The 24,009-nt window shown below is 40.8% G+C and overlaps 1 protein-coding gene across 19 annotated transcripts in view; it reads right to left on the bottom strand.

Moving 5' to 3' along the window:
* CTBP1 (C-terminal binding protein 1) overlaps positions 1-24,009 on the bottom strand; it is a 221,785-nt gene that overhangs the window by 141,324 nt on the left and 56,452 nt on the right. The gene's annotated exons all lie outside the window — the stretch shown is intronic.

Genomic DNA, 24,009 nt, shown 5'->3' with positions numbered 1-24,009 from the left:
TGCCAAAGCCGCATGCGTGCAAGGCGATGTTTCCTTACAGCATCAACAAGATAGTCACAGTTACGAACTACAGTGAGCTCTGTGCTCATTAAATCACAGCTGTTTCCCCTTGATGAAGCATTAGATCAAACATCACTAAAACTGCCTTTGTTTGTGTACATATATACAAATACGCTTCTCCCTTTGTTCTGCAAAACAAACTCTGAACAGAAAAGTGTTTATATTAAAACTAAGTAGAATTAAATGTCAATTAACACTTTATAACAGTCTTAAGATAACACTTTAGATGTATCATAATGCCATAATAAACTAACAGCAGACTTGACATTGTTTTGGTTTCAGCGATTGTTTTCTTCTGGAAAGAAACTACCAGTGGATTGAAACACCTGCATGATCCTAAGCATTAACTCAACTGGAAACGCACCTGAACTCCACTGCTTGCTTGTAAGGAGTGTGAGGAAAGGTTGGCTTTTATATAATACATGTATTAAAGAAGTTACTAGTGCTCCTTGAATTAAAGCAGATAGACCTGGTCCTACTCCTGCAGTCCTTCATAAGGTCATTGGAACAAAGGTAACACAGATCCAAGCATACTGCAAGCAGCACACACCATAGGAAATGCTATGGCAGAACTTTCAACTTTGTCTACCCAGAGTGACAATATTGTTCAAGGAGGATAATACAAACCTATTCTTCAGTGAAAGGTATCTGTTTCCAAAGCTGCATGGAATACAGAAAAAAAAATGTACCTATTGAAGACAAACCTAGTTAAGATAAGCAATAATCAACATTCTTCATTGCATTCTACACTGACACTCCTTGTGCAGCCCATCTTGCAACATGAATCAGAACAGAAGGTTTTACATGGGCAAATCAGAAATAACAGCTTAAAATAAGATTGTCCGTCCCTATGTTCCTTTTTCGAAGAGTTTATAAGCTTCAGGAGCTCTAAAAATGCTTCTGCCAAAAAAGATAAATAGGCTTAACCATTTTTAGAAGCACTGACAACACTAATGCTTCAAACCAGACTGCACCTGATGTCCCTTTTGGCGAATACAAGACCTCTAGCTCTACAAAAAGCAGCAGTAGATACTGTTGAAGACTGAACTCTGGAATGCACTGAAGCATCTAATTTCAGTTCATTTGAAGTACATCTACACTACAGTTTACCAACATAGCTCAAAGCTAAGTTCCCTTCTACATGTATTTACTTAGGAAAAGTAGCTTGTAGGAGCATTAATAGTGTGCTGCGCCACCCAACTCCCACATGCTATGCTACAAGCGTTTCACTACCTTTGGAAAAGGAGATAAAGCTCAACAGGCAGCTGCATTGCTCTTCTTCCACCATGAACCCAACAAGAAGGTGGGAGATGGAAGCAGGGCGGGCTATAAACTCTCTCCATGGGGATTTTACAGCAAATGAAACATATGCTGCCCCATTGTCAGGGCTCAGTGCCTTCTTTTAAAGTTATCTGTTGAAATGTGCAACGTATTTAAGATGACAAAAAAAAAGAAGTAATAAGCATTTTAACTTAATTTCATCTGCAAATAGGTGTAGGGTAGGGACAAAATACTAAGCATCTCCAGTTTAAGAGGAATATACTCTCAGTGTTTTTGGTGAGGGGGCATCTCTGCATGTACCACAGATAAATGGGTTCTAAAGGCTTTCAGGCAACACCTGTCAGCATGTCCCTCAACATGCCAGTGACAGGCAAGCAGCTTCCACCCTGTCCTAAAGGCTCACAGATCAACTCACCATTGCAAGTGCTATGAACAAGGTTATGCTCCATTTAAACACAGAAGAAAAAAAAAATTCATCCAGTTTAAAAAAAAAAAAAAGAAAAAAAAGGGGGAAGTAGTTTAACAAGGCAGAAAAGAGCACTGTAGCTGTCCTTGGCACAGAAAAGGGCTGAAAAGCAAGAGCTATTCAAGAAAAAACTAGTTTCACCTTGTTTGAACTAGAAACTCTCTATAGGAGTTAAGCAAACAAAGCTATCCTTTCAATAACCCCAACACCTGGAGCACAATTAACCAGGCAAACAAACACATTCAACAGTATTTTGTCCTTCTGTAGCATCGCTCATCTGTAACACCCAGAATTTTCCGGTTAACATTAGGATGCATTATTTTTGCTTTTACACTCTAACAAAGTCAGAATACAGATTTGAGTGCCATGAGAGTTTACACATTGCTGGACTTAGTCTCCACACATAAAAACTTCAGAGTTCATAAATAATCCGCTGCCCAAAAGTGCCACTTAAACAGCCCTTTAATCACATTAAGTGCCAAAAACGTCAGAACGAGAAAGCAGAAGTCATTAAAGAAAAAAAAAATCACATTTAACAATAAGATCTGCACAGAAATGTGGAGGTAAAAGATTGATAAATGAGAAGCAGGAGAATGGTGATGCAAAAATAGTAATCAATCATCACTGAAATGACTGCATTTCACACAGAAAAGTCTTTGCAGACTTCCATGCAGTAGCAAGGCCCTACAACACGATGTTCACAGGAACGTGTTAGGAACTTGTCTTCTCCCTTCTCTGTCATCCAACATACATCCCACTGTGAACACTTCAAACGCCCATAAGGAAAGGAGGTGCTGATTATAGGACAGCATTAAAATACAAAAAAAAGAAAGATTTTTGTTATGAAATGTTGTTCTGTAATTATAATATTGTGCTTAAATCATTTCTAAACTATGCCTAGAAAGACTGGACATAAATCTTTTTTATTATTATTATTTTTAATAAAGTGCAATGGATAAGGGAGAATAAAAAATTTACTCATGGCAAAACAGTATTTCACGTCTGAAATATCCTTATAATAAGAACATGCCATTTGATTATAGAACATCTGATAAATCAAAATCAAGAGGCACAAAAAAGATGTCAGAAGCTAAGCTATCCCCCTCATTTTTTTAATTCAGGCTATTTTTAAACCAGTTCTCATTTTAAAAATTGCTCAGTCACTGTATTTGCTGAGAACAGTATATTCTGAACCTGAACCACCACCACCCCACATCTCCACCCACTGAAGAAGAAATCCCGTTGCCAAAGTGGTGAAGTGGATGTTTAAAAGCAACTACTAGAAAAGACCAAACTTCCCTTTGGTCCACTGGGATTCTGCGGGGTAGGAGAAATAAAGTATCTTCAATTTATGGCATAAGTAAGCAAAAAGAAGAGGGAGCTGTATTAATGATTCACTGGAGCATATACAGAGATGGGACTTCACAAGGGTAGGTAGAATTTTCTGTATTTATAAGATAAACCAAAAGGGATGGGAAAACAACAACAACAATAAAAAAGATACAGTCTGAGGCAAGAGATGTGACATGAGAACACTTGAGGTTTAATATAATTATCTGTAATTTCTTTACCCCATTGTAACACCTACCTAACTTGTTTATCTGCTTCAAGATTTGTCTAACGATGCTGAATTTAATCCAGAATAAGGACATTAGAAACACAAGTAATTTCAATTCAGGAAGAAAAGGTTCTACATGCACCCATTGGCAGATATTTCAGCAGACAACAAACATCTTAACAAAGAAAGGCAATTTTCCTAAAGCTTGATTTATTATTATTGTTATTAATGTAAAAATAGAAGGAAAAAGTATTTCTGACAACTTCCTAAATAAGTGGTGAAAGTGACACAGAAATTCCAAGTAGCTGAAGGACCCACAGCAGGCAGAGCCCATTGCAGAGCTCCTACCTGAGCTACGGTGTGCAAGGAATGGAGCAAAAGCCTATAAGCTTTGAAAAACCAACCCTACAGAACTATTTGAAATACTGCCTGCTAATCTCTCCCCAGTAATTAAGGAAGTTTGGGACCATCTAATACAAGCTGATGCATATTTTTGTATAATAAACATTTGATTTTCTTTCTTTCTTTTTTTTTCAACTGAATTTAGGCCATTTTACAGCGTAGTTCTTAAAAAAGAATTGTATCACAAAGGAGAATAAGAATACAGATCAAGTATTTAAGAAGTAGTTATAGTGTCAACAGTATTATGTAAACCAAGTTGCTATGACTCATCTTGATCTAGCCATAATAATAAAGATTGTCTTTAAAGTACCTGTCAACAGAAAAGATGAACAAGCTTAACAATTTAGAAGAACACCTTACTCAAGCTCAAAAGCAGAAACAGACTCATGTTAACCATGACAAACCCACAGAATGTGAGAAAAGTTGAAGTGTTTTTTTCATTGTTTTCCTAAGCTTCACCAAAGCTTTATTGATTTTCTATGGATGAGAACAAATGTTGTTGTGTTTTTTTGTTGTTGTTGTTGTTATTGGTCAACCAATCCGTAGGAAAACTATGTAATTTAAGGCTTTGAACATGAACACCTGCCACTGAATAGATTTGATAGGAAAACCTATACAGTTCATGGATTATATGGATCACTATTGCTGTAGATTGACTATTTTCCTCACAGATGTCAGCAGAAGCACACAACTGGCATCAACAAAATGATGAAAGCCATTGAACAGCAAGGATAAACTGTTGACAAGAGTTTCTCCTTCAGATTAGAAAATGTGTAAAACGATCCAGTCACCTAAAGAGACTGTGTTGTTTTTTAAGGGAACTGATGACATGGCTGATGTGTCTCCAGGGGATTTGGAGAAGGTTGGATCAGCCACAAAGGAATTAAGAATGCCCAGGATCATCATCAGAATCTACACAAGCCGCTCTATAAAAGAGGAGTCTATGAAAGGCCTTGTATCTCATTGCATACTCTGATGTCACAGAGACTACTGCCTCCTTGGAAGAAAAATATGAAGAAATCTCTCGAGGTGCAATGAAGACGCTGCCATTAGGGAAGCAGACATTCTGTGCCATCCTGAATAGAAGTGAACAGTATTATCCTACAGAGTATTTCATTTTGCAGACATTCCAGAAATGTAGTCTCATCCAAAGAGACAAGCACTCATTAACCTTCAAGTTTATGGGTATTTTTAAAGCTTTTACTTATCTTAGTTGAAAGAATTAAAGTGATTTAATAAACTAACATACAGCAACTACTCTAAGAACTGAGCTGCATGATAGGCTGAATGAATCATTATTACAGTCAAGTTTGCTGGTAGCTTTGGATGAACACACAGCCCCTACCTATGATCTCCCAAAACCATAAGGGGCAGCTGAATCACTGGAACCTTCCCTGTGCATCTCTAACATGACAAGATCCTCATCCAATGTGCTCACCTCTTACACTGTACAGTCTCCATTGCAGCTGAAGGGATACTGCACATTTATCATTTATCAACTCTGTTACCACAAACGCCTTGCCAGAAGTCATCATCTGAAGCTCAGAAAAACGTTACAGTTATCTTGAATGCACTCAATCACTAATAGGCCCATAAGATTTACATGGATTGGCAGATTTCAGATTATTTGAAATGTTAATTGGTAATTAGTGAAAACAGACTTTGTTCTAAACAACAGAATTATAGATGTGTAATTCTATCACCTAATTATATGACTTCTTTATATTACTTCCTCTAGCCTGTTACATATGACGTGTTTGTTATATCACTCACACAACAGTGAATTTGCTCTTTCTAGTAAAACACAACATTGGATCTTCTTTCATTTCATGACAGTACACAGAGATGTGCTGCCTCTGTGAAAGTGCACGAGTACCTCCAAGAAAAAAAAGCTACCAGTTCTTAGAGTGAAGATATATTTGTTCTCAAGGTCATTCAATTAAACTTTTTTTTTAATTAATGGTTAACTGGAAGTAAGTTTGCACTATTTTATATTACATTTTTGCACATTACAAGCATTGTGTTGAGAAGCACACATATAATAAGGTTTATTATTTCTATTTCCACACTACTCACTCTTTGCCAAAAAGGCACAGCGAAACCCATCTGTTCTATTTCCTGGCTGAGGTTAGACAAGAAAAGGAAACTCTGCACAGCACTATCACTGCAAGTGATATTGACTAAAGCACAGTTTGGAGAATCAAAGTGCTTGCTCAGAGCAGGCAATGATATACTCAGATGAAAATAAGGAGGAAAGGTGTATCAAATACAGCACACAGAAGAGATACTGACCAGGATATGTGCAGTTCTGGAATCTGTTCGGGCAGATCCCTGAGATAAAGTCTTCAGCAGAGGTTGAAGCCTCAGGTTCTGTACCTTTGTCTATGAGTACCTTCAAATCTGCAGTCTTTTATTTGTATAAGTTTGTTGGTTTTTTTTAATTTTGTGCCAGTTTATAATTGAAGCATCAAGGTAAAAACTGAAGTGTTTTCGGGGTGCCTTTTCTGCACTTTGTGATGCAAGAGTTCCAATGGGGCACACAGACTGCACCTTTTTACCTTCTCAACAAAGATGGAGAGTTTGAGGGTTCTTTTGTTGTTTGTGGGGTTGCTTTTAGTTTGGTTGGTTGGTTTCATTTTTGGTTGTTTTGCTGTTGTTTTTTTTTTCACATGGTATCTCTTCATAATGCTTTATCTGTACCAACTTCCTCATTCAAGACCTAAGAATAGTTCTTCATTTCATCTGTCAAGCAGATAAATCGATGATTTGATGAGTTTAGTGTGTGAAGGAGCATAAGTAATCAGGATGTTGGTAAGCTTAGCTGAGACAATGCAAATTGATTCTGAGAAGAGGAGGAAGAAGGGCCAGCAAAATATCAGAATTAAAGCAAAACAAAAATCTACGTGACTTACTTTGAAGTAAACGGGGTAAGCAGAATGCCCAAAACCAGTTGCATGTTGACTACGTGGGGAAAGGACATATCTCAGAATTGGCAACAGTTTGGTATTTAAGATAGCACTTGTGAAACTGAAAAAGTTTAAAAACCATGACTGAAACACACAGCTGTCAACCACAAAGAAGACAGAGCTCCAAACAGTACAGAATAATTGCAGACTGCAATTTAAAGCATAAGGCAGCTCAACCTCTTACTGCTAAGGTAATGCCAAATCTCAAGCAGGTGTATGCAATGCAGATGCAAATATCAACATGACTGCAAAACCCCAGTTTAGGCATAAATGCAACGTATTCTTTCCTTCTTCCCTCTCTGAAAACTGTACTGCTTTTAGGGAGTGCTGCTTTCAGAGCTCCAGAAAGTAATGTGTACAACATTAAAAACTCAGCGCAGCCGTGAGCCCAAGATACATTTGGGCTCCTTTATGCATGCTGATGCAGAACTCTGAGTTAACTCTCATGAAGCTGCAGTAACAGCCAGCAGGCCAACTTACACTATTAACTGCTCTCCCATAATAAATTCAGATTCAAGGCTGAGTTGCACAAAGCCACTGTTAGGCTCAGATCCTTCTTACCACTTACAGCACCTAAATTAGGCACTCTCATCAAAGTAGAATTTCCTCTTATGTGAGATTGGAAAGGATAGAAATGTCCAAATCATATCATCTGAATTAAAATCTTAATCATTTTAAGATTACTTTTCCTTCCTCACTGATTGGAAAGCCAGCTAACCTTTAGCTTGCCACATCATGGTGAAATTCAGGTACAATATTGCAAAGAGTTCCTACAGCAAACAGACCATATCCACATAATTTGTCAAGCCGCCTTCTCCTAGTGGATCAAAGAATGAGAAGTTACTCAGATCCCCATGGCTGCCTAATTCATGTCCTCACTGCAACTGCCAGCAGTGCTTATCAGCTGCTTTCAACAGTGGAGAAAACAGTAATGCAGGTTTGGTAGAAGACATTAAACAGCATCAGGGTTAAAAAAAAAAAAGGCTACTTTGTATTAGCATTAATTATATTTCAACCCTGTGAGATGGGCTGCATTGCAATAAACCAGAAAGCTACCCTTTTAGCTGGAGATGAGGTTCTTTATGTAGGCATGTTTGTTCTGGTTTCTTTGACTCAAATTTAACTAAGTTTTCTTATATCCTGTAGATGTTTAGGGGAAGGCCAAGAAAAAGTGTCACACCAGCTTCACTAAGAGCATCTCCACATCTCCATGTAGCAATTTTACTTCCTGGACCAGCATAAAAGGCTCAGCCAGGCATGAGTGAGTGTACCGGGTATCTCCCCATTCTTCCCTCTGCTTTATCAGTGCAGTAAAAAGATGACGTTCTTCCAAAAACCCCAAACACAATGCTGTACGAGGGATGGTTCATGCAGATTTTGCATGTTTAGGGATACAAATAATGCTTAGCACAGACACAGAGGTGGAATCAAGACAACCCACTGAGACAGATAAACTGCTAAAGAATTCCTGTAGATGCCGGTGAGTCATTATTTTTGTCACAGTCCTTATTTTAAGGTATGATCCTCAGCTCAGTGCAATTTACTGGTAACTACACTTTTTTCCATCTCATGGGTATATCTCACCCTAATGAAACCATATCTCCTTTATCTGTTATCCAAATCTACGGTTATTTAGAAAGATCGCTTTCATGAAGTACTGGAAGCAGTCCAAGACTGATTCATTAATTTTATGTACTAACTCTCAAGCAGCTTAGAAATCCTGGAGAACTCAGGTAGAGTGGTTCTTGTACCACTGAAGCAATAAAATTAACAGATTATTTTACTATTTGTTTAGCAATAGCACTTGACAGACATACAGCATTCCAACAGTCAACTATAATCCACTTGTATTTTTATTACACTTGCTTCGAAAAAAGGAATAAAAACACCACTGATAAAATTCATGTTAGAAGTAGCAGTCACAGCTGCCATCATTTTACTGCTATGCTCAGACGCTTGATGATATAATATTTAAGTACGATCACCTTTACAAACAAAATCAATTTGTTTCAGATTTTTTTTTTTAATTACTGCAAGCTAACAGAAACGTAGTCAGAAATGTAACAGATTTCCATTTGAAAACTCCTAAGTATAAGAGAGCCTGTCCTTTACGCATGATAAAATCTAGTGACACAGCAAAATATTGCTGCTGCAGTGTCCTCAAGGTGTGCCCTTCCTGGAGTCCTGCGCTGCTTGCTCAGATGTGCTGCAATAATCCATTAAGCAAAAATCATTTACATGCACAAAAACAGCTCGACTGCTGAATCACGAAGGAAGTATATACTAATTATACTTGATAGCTTTTTTAGCTTGATAACATTATTATTTTCTTTCAAATTTCCTACGTAAACATGTTTCAATTATTCCTTAATAGATACTGCTACTTGGATTGGCAAATCATTAAGTACTATTATTCTGTAATAGCTCTGTGTTTATTCTTTTTTAAACTGACTTCCCACCTTGCTGTAAAACCAATAACGAGTTAAACCTCGGGCAGCAAAAGTATTACTGTCATCTCACAGCCAAGGAAACAAAAACAGTGGTGAACTGCTTCCACGAGGACTCCAAGCACAGCTGGGTAAGCCTTGCTCTGATTTCCCAGATCTACAAGCACATTCCACACTGCTTCAGGAGATCCCATCACAGATTCCTTACATGCACCACTCTGTATTTTCTTTAAACACGTCAGCAATTCTGAGTTAGCAAAAAGAAAAATTAAAAGTACTCTCTAAAATCAGTATTTCTTACAACACCTATAAAACGTATTTGAAGTTATTAAAAGCAGTGTTATTTGCTGCACAGAAAACCTATTGGAAAGGTATTACAAGTGCACAGCAGCACATACTGGAGGTCCCAGGCAGTTACATGCTGGGTTGGTGAAATGGTACCAATGAGAGGCACCATTCCCTTACTTCTGGACTTTAACAGTGCCATAGAGGGAAGCCTAAGGAATGGGACAGAGACCCTATGGAGTAGTACCAAGTTTGTACATGGAAGGGAGAACCATCTGCAACCAAGGCAGCACAAAAGGCTTCTGATGGTTTCAGATAAATGGTCCATCTTAGTTAGCAGCATCCTTTCCTGATTCTGGATTCAAGATACGGACAGTGAGAAAAAATATGGGAAAAGGGCAAGACCAGCACTTTGTCTGCAGAACTTCTCCCTGCCTCCAGCAATTCACAAATCAAGAAGGATGTAAATTAAATCAACAAACCCAGTGAATTGCTCTTCCACAATGGTACCTGCTCACTTCTTCAGAGCTCATGAAACTTCGGCAACCTCTGCCATCCTGCAGCAAGGAGCTGCAGAACTGTCCTGGTCTGCAGAAGGGATCACTATGCCCACACACAGCCGTCCTTCTGAGTAATGCAGGGAATGGATGTGGATTTGCAGAGATACCAGGCTAGGGGTGCCAGATGCATTTGAAGGAAGTTGGAGCACTGCTGCATAACCCAAGGCTGAGGAGGGGATTGTAAACTGCTACTCTTTCATTAAAGTAGGTCAAAATCTTCTTGCTTATTCCCAGAAAGGGACTTGGTGTGCTGACTATCAATAGCGCAGTGCAATGCTGAGTCAGGCCTTTCCCAAGCATGGCTCATCAGGACTTTTTCAATCACAAGCAACAGCTCTCTACTCCAGCTTGCCAGTTGGATCCAATGGGGACAAGCAGAAACCCCAACCGAGTCCCAGGTGCTCCTCCAAGTGCCCATTTTCAACCACCACAGCCCTCCACAGCCTGGTTCGTACAGGATGCCCAGTGGCTGAGATGCTCAAAGCAGGCAGTGTTCACATGGAATCAATAAACCAAAAGACATCCTTTGTACCTAACTTAATTCTGGTCTTAGTTCTCATCTTCAAATCATGCTGCTTTTTTTTTTTCATTCACCTCTTATTTCCCTTATGGCAAACTGAAGAGGATGGAACATAGATAGGCAGAGTTTCATTTTAGGCTCCAGCTGCAAGATCAATAATCAACATGTTGCCAGCAATTTGTCATTTCATTAAAATATGGACATTGCTACATGCTCCAAACGTGACTTGAACCTATTCATTTCCTTCTTACTTTGAAACCTTATATATACATTATATATATGTGTATATATATATATAAAATGTATATGTGTGAAGGAGACCAAAAAGAAGATAAAATAGCCAGCAAAAATATCTGAAAGGAGCTTCCCAACTACGTGACTTAACCACATGCTTTCATGTGTACTTAAATACATGTGTGCTTAAGGTACTCCGTGAATACTGTGGTGTAGGTACAGACAACTCTTTACAAACTCTTAACTCTCAAACACATTATCCACTACCAGTTCTGAATTAACTAATGCTGAATTTTCTGCCATTTACTATGCTAATCTTAAGCATTAATGGAACATCTTCAAACAGCATTTGCATCTTAAAATAACTTGACTAACTGTTGAAACCTCAAGTCTATATCTTTTTGGTCTTAGTAGCAGTTCCGCTGATAATACCGTGTGATCAACCTGATTCTTAAATGAATTGAGAACGAGAAAGCTGTGGCTTAATGCTATCTTCTGCAGAGCACAACTAAAACCAGCCTTTCAGGAAGTAAAGTAAAACTAGATTGGTGTCTCTCTTCTGGGCTAAATGTTAAAAAAAAAAAAAAAAAAAACCCACCCTTAATACTTTACCTTTTGTGGGCAATATATTTAAAAACAGAATTAGCATCACATTAGACTGGAAGTTGATCGCACAGGTCCAGGTGAACAGAATACCTGAGCTGGAAAGCACGTAGTTCCAAGTCCTGGCTTTGGGCATCAAAAACATCAACCATCATGTTGGTATCGCTCTCATTACCTGAATGGTCATCTGTAGATGAGCATTTCTCTATTTATCTCTTCTTCAGGCTTGCACTTTTATATAAAATTATTCTTATTAGCTCACCCCCACCCCATGCATGCTCTCACTTTCAAGGTTCAGGAGTAATTACATGGAATTACCTCTATCTAAGTTTCCAGTTTTAAATAATTTGGTTAAAATCTGAAGTTTTGGCAGTTTTTTCAAGTTTAAACTTATAAAACATTTACAGCATGTGTAAAACTGGAAAACTAAGTCAGGAGCTCTCCCACATTTCAGCTCCATTTGAAAACTCCTAAAAGGCACAAAAAAGCCTTCTCAGATTACAGAACGAAAGGGGAACTATCTGTCAGCCTTTACAATTTATTGCTACAAATAAATCAACCTTCTAGTAAATGGAATGTAAGTGTAATTCCATTTTAAGACTAAATTCCAGTAAAGAAGACAAGTTGTTCGACAGAAAACACAGCGATGTGCTCCTGCAAAGCTGCAGCGATAAACCTTTCATTTCTCTGCTTTCTGGAAGAAGTTTGGATCTACCAAATTACAGGAACCAGAAGATGAATTTCCTGAACTGGAGTGCAAACTTGGACAAAACAAACTCCGCCATACTGAGTCATGAAGAAAGATGAGAGGGGAAAAGGTACAAACCACATCCAGACCCAAAAACTACAATAAGTGACAAAAAGCCTGGAGAGAAGCAAATTCATGTAGCTCCTGAGACTAGTGTTAACATCTCTGCAGGCAACACACAGTGGGATCAAGTGCACCCTCAGCAGTTTTGCAGCTGACACCAAGCTGAGTGGGCAATTGACAAGCTAGAGTGGGGGGATCTTATCCAGAGGGATCTGGCTGGGCCTAAGAGGTATGCACATGCCAATCTCATAGAATCATAGAATCGCTAAGGTTGGAAAAGACCCACAGGATCATCCAGTCCAACCATTCGCCCTTCACCAACGGTTCTCGCTAAACCATGCACACCATGCTCAGCACAACATCCAAACGCTCTTTGAACACCACCAGGCTCGGTGACTCCATCACCTCTCTGGGCAGCCCATTCCAGTGCCTGACCACCCTTTCAGGGAAGTAGTATTTCCTAACATCCAGCCTGAATCTTCCCTGGCGCAGCTTGAAGCCATTCCCTCTCGTCCTATCACTAGTCACCCGAGAGAAGAGGCTGACCCCCAGCTCACTACAACCTCCCTTCAGGTAGTTATAGAGAGCAATAAGGTCTCTCCTGAGCCTCCTCTTCTCTACACTGAACAATCCCAGCTCCTTAAGCCGCTCTTCATAAGGCCTGTGCTCCAGACCCCTCACCAGCTTTGTTGCCCTTCTCTGGACACGCTCCAGGGCCTCGATGTCCTTCTTACAGTGAAGGGCCCAAAACTGGACACAGTACTCGAGGTGCGGCCTCACCAGTGCTGAGAGTACAGGGGTACAATTACTTCTCTGTTCCTGCTGGCCACACTATTTACACCCCCAGGTCCATTTCTTCTACACAGTCTTCCAGCCACTCTGCCCCAAGCCTGTAGCGTTGCCTGGGGTTACTGTGGCCAAAGTGCAGGACCTGGCACTTGGTCTTGTTGAATCCCATCCCATTGGCTTCAGCCCAGCCTATCCAGATCCCTCTGTAGGGCCTCGCTACCCTCAGGCAGATCAACACTTCCAGCCAGCTTGGTGTCATCTGTAAACTTACTGAGGGTGCACTCAATGCCCTCATCCAGGTCATCAATAAAGATATTGAAGAGTACAGGCCCCAGCACCAACCCCTGGGGAACACCACTCGTGACCGGTCGCCAGCTAGATTTAACTCCATTCACCACCACTCTCTGGGCCCGGCCCTCCAGCCAGCTCCTTACCCAGCCAAGAGTGTATCTGTCCAAGCCACGGACTGCCAGCTTCTGGAGGAGAATACTGTGAGAGACAGTGTCAAAGCCTTTGCTGAAGTCTAGGTAGACCACATCAACAGCCTTTCCCTCATCCACCAGACGGGTCACTAGATCATAGAAGGAGATCAGGTTGGTCAAGCAGGACCTGCCCTTCGTGAAGCCATGCTGGCTAGGCCTGATCCCCCAGTTGTCCTGCACATGACGCATGATCTCCCTCAAGACAATCTGCTCCATAATCTTCCCCAGCACTGAGGCCAGGCTAACAGGCCTGTAGTTCCCCAGATCTTCCCTGCAGCCCTTCTTGTAGATGAGAGTCACATTGGCAAGCCTCCAGTCTTCTGGGACCTCACCCGTGAACAAGAAATGTTGATAGATGATGGAAAAGGGCTTGGCTATCACCTCCACCAGTTCCCTCAGCACTCTTGGGTGAATCTCATCCGGTCCCATGGACATGTGGCAGTCCAGTTGGAGTACCAGGTCTCTGACTGTTTCCTCCTGAATTGTGGGGGGTTTAGTCTGCTCACCAGCCAAGGCTGCCAAGACAGAGAGTAGAGAAACCTGATGATAACTAGTCTGACTTTTAAAGACAGATGTAAAGAAGGCATTCAGAACATCTGCCTTTTCCTTATCCTCAGTGGTCACTTTCCCAGCCTCATCCAGTAAAGAATGGAGATTCTCCCTGGTCCTCCTCTTGCTGTTGATATACTTGTAAAAGAGTTTCTTGTTCCCTTTTACCACAGCAGCCAGGTTGAGTTCAAGCTGGGCTTTTGCCTTTCTGATTTTCTCCCTGCACATCTTAACAAGTTCTTTGTATTCTTTCCGGGTTGCCCGTCCCTTTTTCCACAGGAGGTAGATTCTCTTTTTCTCCTGGAGCCTCAAGAATAGTTCCCTATTCATCCACACCGGTCTTTTTCCGTGCCAGCTCATTTTGCAGCTCAGGTGGACAGCCTGCTCCTGTGCCTCTAAGACTTCCTTCTTGAAGAGCAACCAGCCATCTTGTACCCCTTTACTGTCTAAGACTGAACCCCAGGGGACTCTCCCTACTAGTCTCCTGAACAATTCAAAGTCTGCCCTCCAGAAGTCCAAGGTAGCAGTTTTGCTGTTCCCCCTCCTGACTGTACCACGAATCGAGAACTCTACCATGTCGTGGTCACTCTGCCCAAGACAGCCCCCAACCTCTTCATCTCCCACCAGACCTTCTTCATGAAGTTCAACAAGGCCAAGTGCAAGGTCCTACACCCAGGTCAGGGCAATCCCAAATGGAGATGCATGCTGGGCAGGGAATGGCTTGAGAGCAGCTCCAAGGAAAAGGATTTTGGAATGTCAGTTGATGAAAGACTGAGAATAGATGAAAGACAACATGAGCCAGCGATGTGTACTTGTAGCCCAAAGGCCAACTGTATCCTGGGTTGCATCAAGAGAAGCATGACCAGCAGGTCAAGGGAGGTGATTCTGCCCCTCTATTCTGTTCTCATGATACCCCACCTGGAGTACTGCATCCAGTTCTGGGACTCCCAACACAAGAAGGGCATCAAGCTGTTGGAACAGGTCCAGAGGAGGGCAGTGAATATGATCAGAGGGCTGGAGCACCTCCCCTTATGGGGACAGGCTGAGAGAGTTGAGGCTTTTCAGCCCAGAGAAGAGAAGGCTTCAGGAGAAACTTTATAGCAGCCTTCCAATACCTGAAGGAGGCCTACAGTAAAGCTGGGAAGGGACTTTTTAATAAGGGCAGGTAGTGACAGAACAAGGGGAAATGGTTTTAAACAGGAAGGGGGTAGATTTAGACTAGATATTAGGAAGGAATTCTTTACTGTGAAGGTGGTGAGACACTGGAACAGATTGCCCAGAGAGGTTGTGCATGCCCTCACCCTGGAGATGCTCAAGGTCAGGCTGGATGCAGCTGTGAGCAACCTGGTTGAGAGGGAGGTGTCCCTGCCTGTAGCAGGGGGGTTGGAACTTGATGATCTTAAAGGTCCCTTGTAACCCAAAACATTCTATAAAAAGATTCTATGAAAAATGTTGTGAAGGTATCATGTATGAACACAAAAGTATACACTTGCCTACAAATAACTTAAAGAGAGCTTTTAAAGCTCCCTGCAATGTGAGGCTTTTATCTGGAACAGCACAACAAAACCTTCATCACTTGATTTTTCAATCAAGTGATTACATCAAGCCAAAAAGGCACAAGTCAATCACGCTTCTGAAGGGTTTCACAAATCTGGGAAGACCAAAGTTTATATCTGACAAACGTTTGGCACAACTAGTGCAGCTGACATGGAAACCCCATATGTATTTCTTATGTAAAAGGAGTAATACACAACTTGGGGGCGGGAGAGCTTCCATGTGGAAATCTGAAGTAGACTGAAATCTGCTGTTAGAAAGCATATGCCTGTAGCATGGGTTTCCTCAAGTTAATCATTTACAGACAGAACAAGAGATGGAGCAATCTACCATATCTGACATACAAGCCTCCAGACTTGCTAGCTTTTGGAAACATAAGTCAATGTCAGTAGAGCTGTTCTATTTTTTTTTTTTTTTTTCAGAATGCTGTTTCACATTTTCCCAGCTAGATCAGGTCAGTATTACACTCTGCAAAAAGCTTCAAGTCTTCAGCTAAGAGACTGTAATTGAGAATTCTGTAAACAGTTAAATACTTTTTTTTAGCTATGCAGAAAATTATGTTTTTAGGAGTATATCTGCAGGTGCTCCCACTCATAATAAAGAAATGCAATAAAAATCAGAGGAAATAAAATTGGGAAAATTTTTTAATTAAAAATTAACATTTAATGTTAATTGATTTCCAGTGCAAATCTACTCACAGAGCAACAAACACAGAATCATAGAATTGCTCAGGTTGGGAAAGACCTTCAAGGTCATTGAGTCCAACAAAATGAACATACCCCAAAGAACACTTTCAGAAAAACTAGAAAATGAGGAATGACATAGAAATGATTTTAGTTCTTCATTAGAAAATGAAACCAAAAACCAGAAAAAGTGACAGACTGACACTACAAAATTAAACAGGAAAAGATTTCACTAAAAAGCATTTCAGAATTTCAGTTAAAGATTAAGACTTGAGTAAAATTCAAAACAAGCTGGTACCTATGCTGGAATGGGCATGGAATAGGTACTGGAATGAGCTGCCCAGGGAGGTGGAGGAGTCACCGACCCTGGAGGTGTTCAAGGAACGCTTGGACATTGTGTTGAGGGACATGGTTTAATGAGAACGATTGGTGATGGGTAGATGGATGGACTGGGTGATCCTGTGGGTCTTTTCCAACCTTGGTGATTCTATGATTCTACTTCAAAAGCACTGCAAGCACTGCTTTTTAAGATTCAACTACAAAAAAGGGAAATATGAAGAAAGCACATGGGTCTATGATGAGCTTGTTTTACAAATTCTAGATTGTGGCCAATGAGAGCAGAGCAGAGAAGACAGGGACAAGAGTAGCCCAGTCCCGACAGCCTCACCCTGTAGAAAATAAATAGGGCACAGTTTTAAGTCTGTCTGCAAAATTTTGCATGTGACAACACTAGAAACAGGTGAAGCTTGAAATCCCCATCCTAAGTTAGAGTCCTCAGTACCAAGCTCAGTTTTCCCTTCTCTTTCTGGCAAAATGAATCCATCTTGCAGTCTCTGGAAATGGAATTGCGGTAAACCACAAAGAAAAGATGATGAACCTTGCAAAAAAAAAAAAAAATCACCTTCAGATCAGTGATTATGTAGAACTCAAAGCTTCCCCATTCCTGAGCATACACCTACTGAAAAGCCACTGTTAAATGCAGTGCAATTTTCAGAAGCAATTTTGAGACTCTGGCCTAGGGAGGAAACGTGACTTGAGCCCAGTGATGGAAGGTGCTTTCTTAGCCAAGGAATGACCAGGTGCCACTTCTCATCTTTATAGCAATATCTGACTAGTTTTCAGGCAGATATTCAAAGGAAACTAAGCTTATGGTATTGTGCCTGTTTATCTACTTGCAAGGCCCTCCTTAATTAAACACTAGCTCAAGAATTTCACCTGAAAGCTGCCTCTAGTCTCATGCAGAATTAAACTCCTGCAAATTTCAGTAAGAAAAAAAAATGCAGCCGGATGAGAAGAAAGAATCAAATTAAAGGCCCTGTTCTGTGAAGGGCAGCAGGACACCAGTAGCAATCCTGTCACTGACACCACTGGTCTCAGACAGGCACTGACTCACCAGCACAAAGGCACTTCAGGCCCAGGCCCTGCTGCTTGAATTTCTTGAGTTTGCACATTAATTTAAATGAACCACAGAATTGTTTGAGTTGGGAGGGACCCTTAGTGATCATTAAGACCAGCTCCCCTGCAATGAACAGGGACACCCACAGCTGTATCAGGTGCTCAGTGCCCCTACAACCTGACCTCAAAGATCCCCGGGACATGTTCCAATGACTCACCACCCTCTGTCATAAAAACAACTTTCTCCTTATATCCAGTCTATATCTCCCCTCTTTTAGTTTGAAACCTTTTCCCCTTGTCCTATCACAACAGATCCTGCTGAAGGGTCTGTCCCCTTCTTTATTGTGATCCTCCTTTAGATAGTGAAAGGGCACTCTGATATCTCCCAGGCCCTTCTCTTCTCAGAACATTTCCTGAATAAAGCAGTATTGTGCTTGCTATCTGTCTACAGAACTGTCTCCAGCTGTCTGTGCTGTGTGTGACCGCAGAAAGCCTACCTGATGTGCATCAGTCTGCTTAACTCTGTTGTAGGATCCTGCCTTGTCTTAACTACAAGATGTACACTAAGCTCTTTGAACCTGCAGGAGGGTAGAAAAATCAAGAAGATCTAAAATCATGGAGGAAATTTAAATTTCATCCATAAGTGCAGAAGACTCTGAGGTGCTTCTGGTTTTGGATGAGTGCTGAAGTCTCAGGACTCCCACGTTCTTCTTCCTCCCAAGTTTAGGTGCCTGCATCCCTTTGCAGATGTGGACTCAGCACGTTGCTAGGCTGCCAGGCCTGCCAGGCAGCAAATCAGAGCACGCAGATGTAAGTCATGCTTCCAGCACAACGCATCGAGCATGTTTTATTAGTAAGGAATCAATAATCTACATTGCTATAATCAAATGTAAAATGTGACCGTATTTCTCCCGGGGGAAAGAAAAAAAAATAAAAGAAACCTGTAAATCATCCTTACCGCCCTCCCAGAATAAGACTTACACACCCATTCTTCAATTTGTTATAAAATCAAATTTCAATCTTAATGAACAAAGCCACTCACATTGCACAACATGTAATTAAAATTCCTACTACTTCTTTCGGAGCTCCTTCTATTCACTGCTTCACCAAATTATTAAAACAAAGCAGTTACTATGGCAACTAATTCATTCTCTGCATTATTATATTGTTTCTAAACATCAGAGTCTAGTCATTCTGACTTGCATGCCCTAAATTCCAGTTGGAAATTCTGAACTTTTGTCTTGTCAGAAAAGCCTTTCACAATCTATGCATTCATGCAGATAAAGATAGCTAGAGTGCAGCTGCTTTTGTTTACTGCAAGAAGAAATAACTGTTACTAAATTACGTGAGTTTGATAAATTGATGATGCCTCCATGCAAGTGCAGAGCAGCACTCGGGGAACGAGCATGGGACTTTGTGGAGCACTGCACAAACATGACCATCTGCAGGTTAGATAACTAACAACAGCAACAAGAAATGACTGGCAGATGTTGTGGAAGCTGAGTAACACCTGCCTAAGTGGTGGCTGATACCCAGCAAACGCACAGGTAACGCTCATGCAATCAGCAAGAGAGAAACGATGAATGGCAAGAGACAAGAAATAGAAATTATGTTAGCTGGGAAAAAAGTTCTTCTAGCATTTCATAAAATCATTTCTTTAAATGCGCATGCTTTGACAAAAAGAAACGAATGTATATTAACACATTCTTCCTAATTATCCATTAAGAGAAGTCTTAGTCTATTTGTATTTGAGTGTCATCTGTGCACAAGGAAACCTGAGGAATACAAGTAGGAGCAAAAGAATCTTTCCTCATCACCTTTTGCTGTGCTTCCAACCTGCTCTGTAATTTTTATTGGTTATTTGGGTGCGTCTTCAGTTAATTGGCAGAATGGGAGGTTTAAAAACGCAGAGCGTAGGATGCTACCTCAAAAATAAAGGCTAGGAGAAAAAGGAAAGGGATAATTTTGAGCAACTTATTCCTGGACTGAAAGAAAATGAATAAATAAACAAACCACTTTTAGTCATCGTAAGAAATTCAAACTTAAATATTTAATTCTCACAAGTAAGGACAGAGGAAGGAACCTTCTAATTTACGTCCCCAAAGGAGGGTACAAAACTGTTGCTCTGATCTCCAGCAGTACCAGTGGATACCTTTGGCTGCTCCAAACAAGGTTACTTCTACCACAGGACCTAGGAAAGCATCCTACAAGTTAAGCAGAGGGGTCTGGGCTCCAGATGAGCTGCCCATCATATCACAAGGGCTTCTCTAAGGAGAAGGGATATCTATAGGACCCTTCCCCTGGCAGAGACTGCCTGCAGTGCCTCCAGCTTTGGGCAGGCCGTGCCCAGGCCCCTCTCAAGGAAGCAGCCACAGATGCCTCAGAACAAGAAGTCTGTCACCACTTCTTCTTTCTCATCTCCAGTTGTGCAGTCACGCTCCCACCTGACTGCACTACAGGAGGAAACAAAATAAAATCCCTCTTTGCATCTTACACTGCACTTCCCTAAGGATGGGAACTGCCTCTGTGAGAGCTGAACATGTCTGCTTTAATTAGATGACTATTTAAATTTTTCAACATGTTTACCAGACATTTGATCTTTGTACAGCTCTCTCTCATTCAATTTTCCAAAGCAGGGTGTAAAGCTGTGTATAAACCTAAGGCTTCTAAAGCATCTTCCCTGACCCCAGGCAGCAGTAAGTACGTATTACCATCAAGTGCTCTGACTTCTAAAGCTTTGGAAAGTTCTATCAGGCAGTCATGTGCACTGCATACAAGCTAAATATCTAGTCCTAAAGGTCTTTTTTAATTCTCTGAGGATTATTAAGATTTAGACAACTAGGTGTGGCTAAATAGTAGGCTCTAATTCAAACACATATGCTATTAAAAAATGTAACAATTACAGTCCTGTAAACCCGGCTGTGAGTTTCAAGCTGTGTTTTGTTTACCATACTTAAACAATATCAGCTTTGTTATGTACGTGTTTAAATATACTTAAGTGTTTAACACTATTTTGACTGAAAGGGGCCTACAGGAAAGCTGGGCAGGGACTTTTTATAAGGGCAGGGAGCAATGGGACAAGGGGAAATGGTTTTAAACTGGAAGAGGGTAGGTTTAGACTGGATATTAGGAAGGAATTCTTTACTGTGAGGGTGGTGACACACCGGAACAGAGAGGCTGTGGATGCCCTCACCCTGGAAGCACTCAAGGCCAGGCTGGATGCAGCTGTGTGCAACCTGGCCTAGAGGGAGGTGTCCCTGCCCATAGCAGGGGGTTGGCACTAGATGATCTTAAAGGTCCCTTCCAACCCAAACCATTCTGTGATTCTATGACTTGATCACAGCTGTTAAGAAGTGCTCTGTCTACACTGTAACTGAACTTCGCTGTAACAAGTAATATTTGTATTTCAATACACCGATGAAAATATGACTCTACAGGTGAAATATGTAATGCTGGGCACAGCAAAAACACAGCTTTTCTTTTAAAAACATCAAAATTTAAGATCAGTGACATTATTGATTCAGTAAAATTAAAAAATTTCCTCTAAAATTCCCCTCTCCTCATCCCCTCCACCCAAGTTTTCTTGTTAAGATAATACTTTCCATTAACAGATACTGTTCAGCATCATTTAGGGCAGAATGGGCTTTTAAGCTAATTTCTTTCCATACAGTTTGCACTGTTACCAGTAACACCTCTGTACTATTGCAAAAGCTTAAGTGCATGCAAATTCAAAAGCTGTTTGGGTAGCACATAATGAAGACTGAATTACAAAGGCAAGTTGCAGCAGCAATCCCAAAGAACTCCAACAACACCTTCCCAAGTAGATACTGAGGATTAAGAATAAAATAAAAAAGGCAACGTGAGCCTGTCCATAAGCAGCTCAACTCTAGTTGTCCCAACAGAAAGGATGGGTTTGCATTGGGGTGAACATACCGCAAATACACATACATACAGTCACAGACAGGCTTCTTATATGGCTATTCTTGGTAGCATCTTTTTCAGTTCACTGATCTCTCTTAGTCCACAGAACTCCATCCCGCTCCTTGAAGACAACGCTCATACAACAGGTTAAATATGTTACCTCTCTATTTCAAGCTCAAAGAAGTATTTTCAAAGTTCTTGCATGCAGAACACATAAAAACAGATGAATTGTTATGAACACCCTTTGGTGAAGAACAGGAACATATGCATTTTTACTTCAAGACACTGAAATCTGAAAGTAACTGGGGTTATTCATAGAATATTTTGCTTGTGTTATTCATAGACAACTCTGCTTGCTTACATACTTTCATCAGTTACAGCTGAAAGATTTGATGGCTGCTCCTGCAGAAAGGTTTTGTTAGCTGTTACTACCTGATTCCTCATTTAATTTCTACCGGATTGCTTAGGAAATAGGGAATTTTCTCCAGTTCAGAGTCCTTATTTATTTGCTAAAGGCACTTCGGGCTTGAAAAACACATTTTTGGTGAAGGTTAATTGGTACTTCATGACAGAGCAGCTTTCACTCAGGAAACAACAAACAATAAAATATTAGGAATCTTTTAGCTCCCTCTGCTGCCCTAATCCTTCAGTAAGCTTTCTTCTCAAGTCTGTGAAAAAAGACAACAAGCAGCAAAGCATCCCATCATTCTCCTTCTAAGCAACATGCAGGATGTTCAGTATGCCTGGCACTATGAGCAGAACGTGTAAAGAAAAGCATATAAAGTGCTGTGCGATGTACAATTGTCCGCAGCTGTATTATATCCCTTTGTTCTCCAATACCTGCAACAAGTCAACCACAAACATCTTCAAATCTGGATATCGGTTAAGAACATTTATAGCTAATTTTCCAAAGCAAATACCACATGCAATATCCACTTACATAAGGGAGTGCTGAAGAGTACTCAACGCCTTGGAACATTTATTCCTTTTTCCTTTGCTTTGCAGATTAAGATGTGCAGTACACAGCAGCTTCAGCAAAATTCCTTTCCATGCAGGGAGAACCCAAGCACTGGCCAGGCAGGCTGCTGTTCTCATTAATACCCAGAAAACTGCCCAATTTCACAACTGCAATGAGCAAAGTCACAGCTCAGGTACACCAGATGGGCTCCAGCAGTAGTCATGGAGTACTACGTGCATTTGTCAACCTGCTGCTTTCACATGGTAAGAAGTCTGCTAAAAGCACAAGAAAGATCTGGAACCAGAATGCAGCTTTAAAACTTTTGGTCGCTCTGTATTTTAAGATTTGCTCATAAATGTGGAATGAAAACCTGGTTCTGCTCATACCTGGAGTCATCAACACTCAACAACCGAAGGAAAGATGCATCCTATGAGATCTCATACTATACAGCACCACAGACAGGAAAAGGACCTTTAAGAACACCTATTTTCTGTTAGGGACAGAAAACCTCATCTATATCCTTGAAAAGAAACTACTCCTTTATCGTGCACTTTTCTGTCCTTTGAAGAACACAATGTTCAGTTTCTCACCAGTAATCAGACTGCCCTGAATAAAGGCTGTCCTTCATAAAAGCAAAAGATGAGAGATTTTATCTGAAATCTCAGAAACACATGCCATTAATATGCATTTTCTTTTTCAATTTAGGAACCCCGTTCAACTCTTCCTCTTTCCTTGGGTAATAAAGCCATGCTGTTAAAATCACTATAATACATTCCAAGCCTTCTTCTGGGCACGTAAAGGAAGAGGCAACTTGTGCAGAAAGAATAACGTTAAGCTGTATACCAATGCTTCAGAAAAAGGAAAAGGGATTGTAAGGATGGCTGAGAAGCTTTGGGTGTGCAGGGATGTCTTTTTTCTTCCAAAACCTGAAATAGAAAACCATGTCACATCTGTTGGGGGGTAATGGAGGGACTTCACAGACCTGTTGGACATGCACCATCAGTATTTTCTCTATGTAACAGGTGTCTGCAAATCATTTTTTCTTTGTTTGTCTCAAGCTATCAAACCAGAAAAATCAATCTCACCATTTTGCAGCTACATTTCCAGTGCTGTGCTGTAGCTGTTTAGGCACTAATACCTGTGTCATTGAACAAGACGAAAGAGAAGGAAACACCTCTTCCACCTCCCAGGTCCACCAATACCTTTGATTCCTAAAGCTCAGAAGCGCACTAAAAGCAGAGGTGCCAACCAACATATACAATACATTTTACAAATCAATGTATTTAGATAACACTCAATGCACTATGTCTGTCAAGCCTGGTTGTTTGCAGACAATTCAGATGTAGCAGAACTGTCCTCACGCTGCAGCCACCTCCCATTGCCTTCCTACCTCATCTATTAGCTCCTAGCAAACCACCAGGTCACACATCCCCAAGGTAACTTCCAAGCAACGGTCAGTAAAATATGCACACACTTAATTAAAGA

The sequence above is a fragment of the Gallus gallus genome, chromosome 4, assembly GCF_016699485.2.
Source record: "Gallus gallus isolate bGalGal1 chromosome 4, bGalGal1.mat.broiler.GRCg7b, whole genome shotgun sequence".
Lineage (NCBI taxonomy): Eukaryota > Metazoa > Chordata > Aves > Galliformes > Phasianidae > Gallus > Gallus gallus.
The sequence above is the reverse complement of the archived record's forward strand: the minus strand, read 5'-3'. Positions and strand labels throughout refer to the sequence as shown.